The 10,911-nt window shown below is 39.4% G+C and overlaps 1 pseudogene; it reads left to right on the forward strand.

The window, feature by feature from the left end:
* Positions 1 to 8,887: 8,887 nt before the first annotated feature.
* LOC110304007 lies at positions 8,888 to 10,368 on the forward strand (annotated as a pseudogene).
* Positions 10,369 to 10,911: the final 543 nt, after the last annotated feature.

Here is a 10,911-nt window from a genome sequence, read left to right on the forward strand (position 1 = left end):
ACTGGGATGCTTCTTGCTGCAGAGAAATTGCAAGGTGGTCCTAGAGATGGTGGCTTTTTTAGAAATGGGTTCCTCTTGGTTTCTAGGTTGCTCTTCTCTCACCCTTGACAAACGCCTCAAAGCAGCAACTACTGAGACTGGTACCCATGTGTTGCTATCAATGTGAGCACACCCACCCATTACATCCAATGTCTTTTTTGCTCATAGAGCTCTGATACCCAGGGACCAACAGGAGCTGCAAAGAAAGAGATCATTCTGAAGCTCTGCAACCCTCTGAGATATTTCTCAGACATTGATGAACAAAAGAATTAAGCTTCACAAGGGTGATAACTCAGTAGTTCAAAACTTCAACACATCCAGGATTGCAATCCCTGATAAGATGGTGGTAAATTAGGACGCTTCTGGGACTTCCTCAGAAACCTCTGTATCCTACAGAATTAACAGCTGGTAAGCAATGATCAGTGGTAGCTGTGCAGTCTTTTATTTTAATCAGCTTCAATTCTTTTGTTTTTACATAAGAAAATTTCACAACCAAAGTGTTTTTGCACGTTTGAACAGCTAATCAAGTTTTTTAAAAAGGCCATTGCCACTTGGATGACAAAACTCATAAGCCCTTTAGGACCAATTAGAAGATGTCATCCTTTGATCTCTGGGGAGGTACTCCTACACTCCACCCTCTTTTGATTTCTGAAACTTGAAAGCCAGAAAGATCTGTCAGAGTTTGTCCTTGTAATTTAAATAACGTTTTCTGTTTCATCTCCAAAATGTGAAGAAAACTCTCTGGGCCTTCAAAGTTCCAAATCAGTGTTCAGGAACTCTGTGAGAGAGAGAACCACAGTTACTCTCCGGCATAGGGAAGAGAAAGACGAGTGGGGAACCTTCCAGAGGTTTTGATGACTCACCCTGCTGCTGCGTATCCCTTTAATTATCTCTTTCCAAACAGCCTGGCCAACCTCTAGAAGGCATTCATTAAAGTACTTCTTCTTCTGGTTTTTATGAACTGATCGTCAGCCCATATAATGTTTTTTCGGTGATGATAACATGTGGAGGGCTGTGGCTGTGACCCATCCTCTGGTCAAGGAACAGCGGTGACTCCTGGAATCCAGTCAAAGGCTGGGCTCTGCCTGCACCTCCTCTCATGACTAATCAGCCTGGGACTCGGACCATCCTTACCCCATCACGATAGTTGGAACGCACAGAAATTATGTCAAGGAATAAACACTTTTCATCCCTTGCTCAGAGGATGCAACAATTTCACAATGAATGGATATAAATGACTCATTTTAAGGAGCAAAGCAGTATCTCCATGTGGGATTTGTTATGAGATTTTTCAGTATCTTCTTGCTGATCTATTGCTTGTTTGTTTGAAACAAGACAAAATGTTATATCAGCTTAGAAAACAAACAATGAATAGGTCTTTTAACCAGGCCTGTGCTATAAACTCCTAGGTAAATTGATCCTGAGATTCAACAGTGCCCAAATTTTGATGATTTATGTTGAAAACCTGGAGTAACACGCTCTGCATATCCACTAGCTCCTTTCTTTCCAATAAAAGACATTGTTATTATGAAATTACCATGTTTTGTTCTCACATACATGACCATAATACTAATTTTCCCCAACTTTAATTCCACTTTTTCATTGGTTTTCTTTTTTTTAATTGACACACAACAATCCATGTTTTGAACTGAAATAGGTATTTAACTATATTTGTACCATGAGTAGAATAATCAATTCTATCTCATGTCAGAACAGTTATCAGTTCCTTGTTCATACAGCACTTAAGACCTCCTTACTAGGGATTTCGTGATGTACAACTGCTTGCTGTCAACCCTCCTTTGCTGTCCTACGGACTGTTCAAAGTCACCCTCATCCCAGCTGTGCTCCTCTCATCTGCTACCCATTTTCTCTCCATGAACCCCACCTCCACAATTCCAGGGTTCTAGCAGCTGATACTTTCCTCTTTATATGATCTCAATTTTCTGGCATAAATAATACTAACAGTGTTTGTCATTTTGTGCCTGATGCTTCATGTAACTTGATGTTCTTCAATTCCTCCATATTGTTACAGAAGACATGATTTCATTCATTCTACAGTTAAACAGCGTTTTCTGTGTATTTATGTATCCATGGAAGGAAGGAAGGAAGGAAGGGAGGGTTCTTCAGCAGCCCCTCTCTCATTGACACACACTTGGTTTGATTCTGTGTCTTGGCTACTGAGAACCACTTTTTCAAACTAAGTTACTAATACTTTTAAAGGAATAAAGCACCACTTTTTGTAATTTCCAACCTCAAAAGTAGAAGTATATGTAACTATAATGTATAAATTAATTAAACCGGTTTATATTACAAAGATAATGAGATTAAATTTCAAATAGTCCTACAAGAAACAAATGTTTTATTAGTTTATAGATGTATTAATTAGCTTGATTTAGTTATTATACATTGCATTCAGGAATCTTTGTTTCTTTATACCCTGTACATACATACAACTATAACTTGCTAATTAAAATTTGTCATTTAAAAAAAAAAGGTTAGTTTTTTAACAAATACTCACCATTGATATCATTAAAGAGAGTTGCCCATGCTCCAGTAAGTACATAGATTACACAAATTGGACTTATTTTAATTTTAATTTTTTGTGGGGGCGGGGAGGTTGCATGGGTAGGGGGGCAGACACAAAAGGCCTGGTAAACAAGTGCAATCCTGCTACATGGTGTGAAATTCCCAAAGAACCAATAAAAATATCATGCTGGGAAAAAAAGAGAAATCAAATATTACCTGTTACCTTTACCACAGCAGACATGCATTAAGTTTGACCTAAATTACAGAAAATACCTACAAACTTGTTTCCACACCTGCCTGTTGGACTGCCTAAGTAGAAAACATACTCCAATAAGTACTGTATCACACTTCTAAAATACCAGAGGCAGTGAAGAAAGGATAGAGTAGCATGGATTTGCTCACCTATTTGGGCGCTGTGAACTTTCTGAGAGAAATGGTAAAGCATGTGCCCGGAACGTTCCGACTTTGTGGTCAACTTTGTAGAGTGCGAGACAATACCAAGCATAGGAACAGAAAACACAGCAAAGTTTAAAGGCCAGACAGAAACTCTTAAAATCGGGAAATGTCATCGGATCTCATGTAACTATATAAGAATGGTGACTTGTGATCCTTCCCAGCTGTGTGTGTGTGTGTGTGTGTGTGTGTGTGTGGTGTGTGCGCGCGCATGTACATGCTGCATGCACTGCAGAAACTTTACAGGCATGCTCCAAGTGAGAAATAAGGTGGAATTAGTTCTGCTTCATATTAAAGAATTCTATAAAGTCACTACAATAAAGATGGTGTTGATATAAGATCAGATTCATTAATAAAGTAGAACATATACTTAAGCACATTTTATGTGATTTTATTTTTAATGAAATTACACATAATTATTAAAGTAAAAAATTGATTATTCTCTGACCTCCACTTGGGAACTATAGCCTGAATGTCCGTTCCCACACACTACACTGAAATAAAATGTAAATGAAATACCAGAAGAAACTGAAATATAATTGCTGATAAAGGAAAGGACACCGTATTCTTGCATACATGATAGAAATCACAGAAAAGCAACAGGTTTGGACAGTATAAAAAGGTCAAATTTCAGTTCAAAAGGAAAGTAAAACCAATAAACTGAATCAATACTTTATAAAGAGTCAAATGTCTTTCAACACAGAGCAGATTAATCATTCTTCCTGTTGCTGAAGGCTTGGGCTTTCCATGTCACCAAATTTATCCCTCGGTTTCTGGGAAGAGGCTTTCCATTTCACAGCAATGGGTCCCAGTTGTCCACAGATAAAGAATGCAGAGAACAAAGTAGGAGTTCTGAGAAATCCTCAAGTAGCATTAACAGTAAATATTATTTTACAAAACTTAAAATTGATCCTCAAAATTGTCAGATACATGAAAGAGGATATACTAAAAATATAGATACTAAGAAGCTATACTAAGAAGTTTTTATCAATAGGAATCTTTCTAATAATAGATGATGCTTAATTAATAATAATTGGTATTTCTGAAAAGACTGTGTTTCTGGGGTCTTAGTTTAAACATAGGTGTGTTGACTTATTTCTGTGTTCTCTACTTGACTCCATGGTTTACAAGTCTTTGAAAACCCTCAACACCATGCTGCTGATTTGTATAGCTTTACATTTTATTTTGAAATCACAAAGCATGGTGCTTCTAGATTTGATTTTGTTTAAGACTTCTTTGACTATTTTACTTTCTATTATGAGATATGCTGTGCAAATCTTAATAGAGGTTGTATGAAGTCAATTTTTGATAGTAAAGATATTCTGACAATGTGCTTTCACACCAAGGACATTGGATACCCTGTCATTACTTATATCTTCAAAATAAAATATTTCATCAAGTTTCACTCATCTGGGACACAGGTATTTATCCTAACTTAAATATTTTCATATTTAATTCTTTCACAGCTTTTATAAATGAGGTTGCTTCCTTGAATTCTTTCTTGAAGAGTTCTTTGATAGTCATTAGAAATACTATTGATATTGTGTTTAAATTATTATAACTTTCCTGGGTGTATTAATTAGTTCTAAGAGAGGTTTTGTTAGTGAAGTTAGAAATTAATATCTACCTGTTGGAGAATGATACATAACCTGTGTTTAGTTTCATACAATATTCATCTGTTAGTTCAAAGTGGGTTATAGACTTATAATAAAACCTGGAACTAGAGCAAGCATGGGTGAAGCGCTTGAACATTGCCTGGGGAAATGATGTATTAAAATATTTATATTCGCCAAATACAGCCACAGAAGTGAAAATAGGTAAATATGGTCAACTTTAAAAACTTCTACATAACTAAGAAAATAATCAGTGAAGCATAAAAGTAACTGAAGAGCTGGAAAAAGTATTCACCAACCATACATCTGATAAAAAACAAGTAACTGAGCTCAACAATGTGTGAAGAAAGTGAACAGACATGTTTTAAAAGAAGCCATCCAAACAGCCAAAAGTTAAGAGTCCCAAGTGCTCTTCCAGAGGACCTAGGTTACATTCCCAGGATTTACACAGCAGCTGACAATGTCTCTAGTTCCAGTTCAAGGGATCCCACACTCTGTAGGCACTAGGCATATATATGATACAGACATATATGCAGGTAAAATACCCATACACATAAAATACATTACTTAACTTATAAGTGTAGCTATTTTATGATATAGTAATTACATGTGCAACCAAAGAAAACAATATTATGTTAAAAAGAAGTTTCCATGTCCTTATTCACTAAAGGACTATTCACAAGTCATAATAGCCACAGGATGGAATCACTCTACATATCTATTAATGAATAAATGGATAAATAAAATTGTGTGTGTGCACGCGCACACACACACACACACATGCGCAAAAAAATTGGAATTATTAAAAAAATAAACTGGGCACAGCAGCTCAGACCAGACTTTGGAAAGTGGTATAGGAAAATCAATGGTTTGACATAATCCTATGCTACACAGCGAATTCAAGGCCAGCCTGGGAAGAAAGAGACTTTGTCTCAAAACAACAACAAAAAAGGGGATAAAGAAGAAAGATGGAAGAAGAGATAATTTTTACTTTTGAAATAGCATTGTTAAGCATAGAAGAAATTGTTACATAAAATAACCAAATCTTGAAGGCATGAACACCACTCAACTCTTAAGTATAATTAGAATCTAAAATGATTGAACTCACAGAGAGTAGAATGGTGGTGGTTAGAGAGACTGAGAATATCATGAACAAATGAAAGAAATTTTCAATTAGCCCTGAGAAATAAATTCAAGCATCATGTCTTTGAAGATGATGATAGTCAAGTGGTCTATCACAGAACATGGTGACTGTGGTCAAGTATCCTGTCGTTGAACATACTGGTGATTGTCAAATGCTCTTTCATAAAACATGGTGATAATAGTTAAATGGTCTATTGTAGAATATGATGATGATGCTAGGTGTTGCTTGATTTTTTTTCAAATCCTAATTTTAATGAGGATTCTAAAATTCTTTAACCTCCATTCTAGCCTACAGCCCACCCGAGGTAAAGGATGAGTGGGGAGTGGACCTGTTTAGAAAGGTTCTTTGAAGCAACTCCCATCAGTATTGTCAAGAAATCAGCAGTTCAGTTCACGTGTCAGTGGCAGCTCAATGCACTTACAAACACTTCACAAATATCCCAGCAGTCCAGTTTGGTAGAGTCAGGATAGCAAACACAAATCAGCAGTAGCAGCATTACCTAGCACAGACACTCAGGCCTCAACCTCAGCAGGAGTCAGTAGGAGGGACCAGGGACAACAGGAATGCCAGGAGAAAATTCTCAGCTGTGTCTCTCTCAGCAAAGCAGCTAAGACATGAGACCAATACGCATTTAGCTATGGAAGCAAGACAAACTAGCTCCTAACAATCTGTTGGGTTTTTTTGTTCTGTTTTGTGTTTTGTTTTTTATACTCCCGCCAAACATCACGTTTCCTCCATGGGTCTTGCCTTAGCACATGAGTCTGTCTCACTGTCTCACCTGACATCACTCTGCCAATCAGTCTGAGTCCTCTGAAGTAGCAAGAAGCTACAGCACATCACCAGAAGTTTTTTGGTCCGTTTCTTTCTATGGAGTCCCTAAAAATGGAGCTCAGCTATGCAATGCAAGGCAGACCAATACTTGCATGTCACGAGCAAAGAATCCTTTCTCATGTCTTCTTTCACATGCTGCTTGAATAGAACATCCTTTCACTGTATTTGCTTTACTAAAATGTTTTCTTCATGTGTTTGCCTCAGAAAAACATCATGCAACACAACTAACTTTCCAAAGAACCCTCAAGTTTCCACTTCAGTTAGGTCCTTAAAACTTACCTCAATAGTATATTTAAGTATCCTCATCATAAAAAAGGCACATGAAGCAAAACTACGCAAATTAACTCAAGTCAACCTTCCCACACTATATACATATTTCAAGACACCCCAATATACAACATAAATGTATTATTTTATTCGCAAATGATAAGAAGTAAAACTTAAGTTCTGAATTAAAAACTGGATTCCTTTCTTTCAGTTGAAGAGATTTGATTTTTAAGCTAAGAACTCCCAGATGCTGTTTGTGAAGCAAGATGCTCTGTTATTCCATAAAATAATTTCACCTAGGAGACACACAGCAGGATAGCGGCTCTTTGGAAACAACATTCCATTTTCTCAGTAAAACAAAGTTCATCTGATTAATAGAAAGCAAAGGAAAAAATCGGGCCCAAACACAAAGAATTTATTTTTAAAAAGACCATCCCATCTCAGCTGAGTGCTTGTCTCCACACAGTTTATTTGAAGCCAGCAGGCTTTTCCAGCCCTGACCGCCCCTTTCTGTTAGAATTCTTAGTTTTGGATCTGTGATCAATTGCTTCATGCTGTTTTTCCTCGGCAAGCTATAGGTTCACCCCAGCTGCAAAAATGTTATGAACTCTAAGCATAGCCTTTATGGGCAAAGTCAGGATGTGATCCTTCAAGCGCCAACAGGGGGAGGCTCCGTAGGAGTCTACTCAGGAATTTTAGGAAAGTATTGAGCGACTGGGGTAAAGTGTGTCCTTTTATCGCTGTTTCTAAAATGAATCCAAAAAGGGATTAAAATCCATTATCAGAAGGGGCCTTCAATATATTGTTTATCTAATCCAGTAATCTTTCTGCTAGACTAGATACATATTACTAACTATTGGACAATCAGAACAATGTCAGAAGTTTGGAGTAAGTCACCTAGGGAGCACTCCATGTTCCTGCCAAACTTAGTACAGAGATTCTAGGCTTCTAAGCCAAAGTAAGTAGTACTGAATATCATTATAGACAAGAATTGATGCCAGATTTCTCCTAAAGGATTGTATTTGCTCCCTGTCATCTCCAAAAGGTTGGAGATAAATATTGATGGATTTATGATGCAAAGTGGAAATAATTATTCTACCATAGAAGTCTGATAAAAACAAACCTAAATGTATTCATTTTAACCCTTTAAATTTCTTCAAGTGGTTAACCACTGTTTTCCAAACTACAAGAACCAAGATAATTCATGTGGAAAGCAATCTCACATCCTGAACATGGCTTTTTTTAAAAAGGCTCAAAACTGCTACATTTATAATTATCATGCTATAAGGAAAGAAATCTAACTTCACCCAAAAATGTCTCTTTTGGCCTCTGCCCCTCTTTTAATCTATTAAGCCAGTAGTTCTCAATCTGTGGGACACAAGCCAAAACTGTTTACCTTACAATTTATAACAGTTGCAAAATTATACTTAAGAAGTAACAATGAAAATTATGGTATGGTGGTGGGTCACCACTACATAAGGAGCTAATTGTATTAAAGGGTGGCATCATGAAGAAGATTGAAAACCATTGTTAAGATATTATGGGATGCAGTGTATGATAAAATTCTGTGGACACAGGGACATCCCTGCAGGGATAGATTTATTTCCTATATTCATCTCTCCATCTATTCTTTTCTAATGAATTATTTTTATTACTCTTTAAGTTTTGTGCAGGTGGGTATATGTGTTCATGCATGCATGTGTCTGTAGAGACTAAAGCTATCAAATCCCCTGGAGCTAGAATAATAGATGGTGGTAAGCTGCCTGGTATGTGTGCTGGAAACACAATTCAGGTCCTCTGGATGAAGAGCAAGCACTTTTGACTGTTTTTCCATCTCCTCTACCTGTTGATTTCTTTTTTTAGTATTCATGTCCATCCTAACCTATAGTTCAACCTAACTATAGTTTTTATCATTGTGAGGAGCTGTGGTGTTTGAGAAACTATAATACATGCAACTTTGGTCTTCTCTTTTCAAAAGAATAAAATGCAGGCTGGAAGTGGAAGTAGAGAAAGGATGTGGGACCATCAGCATGTGCCCCTCGACATCCAAACCAGCAAGCTGCTCGATTGGCTGGTGGACAGAAGACACTGTAACCTAAAATGGCAAAGCCTGGTGCTGACCATCCGGGAAAAGATCAACACCGCCATCCAGGACATGCCAAAGTCAGGAGATTGCCCAGCTGTTCTCTGAATCCTACATTCATTACTTCCACTGCCTGAGAATAGTGGACCTCCTTAAAGGAACCAAGGCTTCCACCAAAAATATTTTTGGCCGGTACTTTTCACAGCAGATGAAGGATTCGCAGGAGATCATACGCCTGTACAAGAAGGACAACACGTATTTAGTGGACCTCTCTAGCCTATTTCGGAATGTCAACCATGAGATCCCCCGCTAAAGAAGCAGATTCCCAAGTGCTGGCAACCACAGCAAGATTACAGCTGCAAGGAGTAGGGCCAGGCCCGGGCCGCAGAGATGTGGGAGCAGTTCTACCACTCCTGCAAACAGTATGGCATCATGGGAGACAAAGTCCAAAGAGAGCTCTGGCCCTGGTGAAGGACCTGCTAAGTTGGCTGGCTGAGATAGGGGCAGGAGCTCAGTCCCTGGGGGAAGTCATTGACCTGTACCAGGCTTGTGTGGAGTTTGTGTGACAGCCCACAGAATGGGTGCTGCCAAGGAAAGAAGGGAAACTCTGCTGTATGAATGGAGGACTGGGACAGAACCCTCTCTGGTGGAGCGGCCACAACTGGTGGAACCTCCTGAGCTGGTGCAAGAGGATGAGATCAACTGAAGCATCTTTGGGGTGGAGGCTGTATCCGACTCTGGCATCTCTGCTAAGAGCACTGGAATAGACTGGGGTATCTCCCTGGAGTCTGAGTTCAAGGATGCTGGGTCTGACAGGACAGACTGGGGCGATGATGCAGCTGCTTCGGAGATCACCATGCTGAAGACAGGAGGCGAAGCTCCAGAGGGTGTTGCTTGGACTCAGACGCCCTGACTCTTCTCGAATACCCTGAGACTCGGAATCAGTTCATCGATGAGCTCATTGAGCTTGAGATCTTCTTGTCTCAGCGAGCAGTAGAGATGAGCAAGGAGGCCGACAGCCTGTCGGTGAGCCAGTTCCAGCTGACTCCTGCCATCTTTCAGGGCCAGACCAAAGAGAAGATGCTCAGCCTGGTGTCCACACTGCAGCAACTGATCGGCCAGCTCACCAGTCTTCGAATGCAGCTCCTGTTTATGATTCTGACCTCTCCAAGATATGTGAACTGAGTGACAGAGTTCCTCCAACAGAAGTTGAAGCAGTCACAGCTGTTGGCTTTGAAGAAGGAACTGATGCTGGAGATGCAGCAGGAGGCGCTTCATGAGTAGGCAGCTCTGGAGCCCAAGCTGGAACTGCTGCGCTGGAGAAGACCAGAGAGCTGCAGAAGCTGATTGAAGCTGACATCTTCAAGAGGTACAACGGTGGTCCTGTGAAGCTGATGGAAACCTCTCTGTGACGCGCAACCTTTGTGTCCCCCATCCTCCTTCCCAGCTACCAGGTGAACGTGGGACAGCCCAGGATGATGCTATTGGGCCTCACCAGCAAGAAGCCAGGCATATCTAGGGTCAGAGCCATGAGGAAGGGTCACACTGTGATCTCTGCAAGAAGTTGTCTTGAGTGGGTCTGTGGCTTGTAAGCCTTAAGGCACAGTTGCTTCTTCTAGTTATCAAGTGAGGCTTAATTTAAAGAGGGAAATGACTCCCTTCAAAAAAAAGAATAAAAACTATTTACTTTCAAATTTTTCATAATTCAGTTTAGAAAGTGCACATGGCAGTGAGCCAGTGTTTACCTGGACATTGAAGACAACCTTGGGAAGTAGCAGAACAAAAACACAGGAGGATCTGGGCTCCTGAGGGAGTCAACAGCATCTCTCAGGTTTGCTATATTGATCATATACATCGAGCCACTGTGTTCTGGGGTCTCTATATCATGATGTCTTCCCAATAGCCCAAGTAAACAAGAAAATGTTCTAATTAGAGCTTTCTCTACCTCATTCCTA

The sequence above is a fragment of the Mus caroli genome, chromosome 10, assembly GCF_900094665.2.
Source record: "Mus caroli chromosome 10, CAROLI_EIJ_v1.1, whole genome shotgun sequence".
Lineage (NCBI taxonomy): Eukaryota > Metazoa > Chordata > Mammalia > Rodentia > Muridae > Mus > Mus caroli.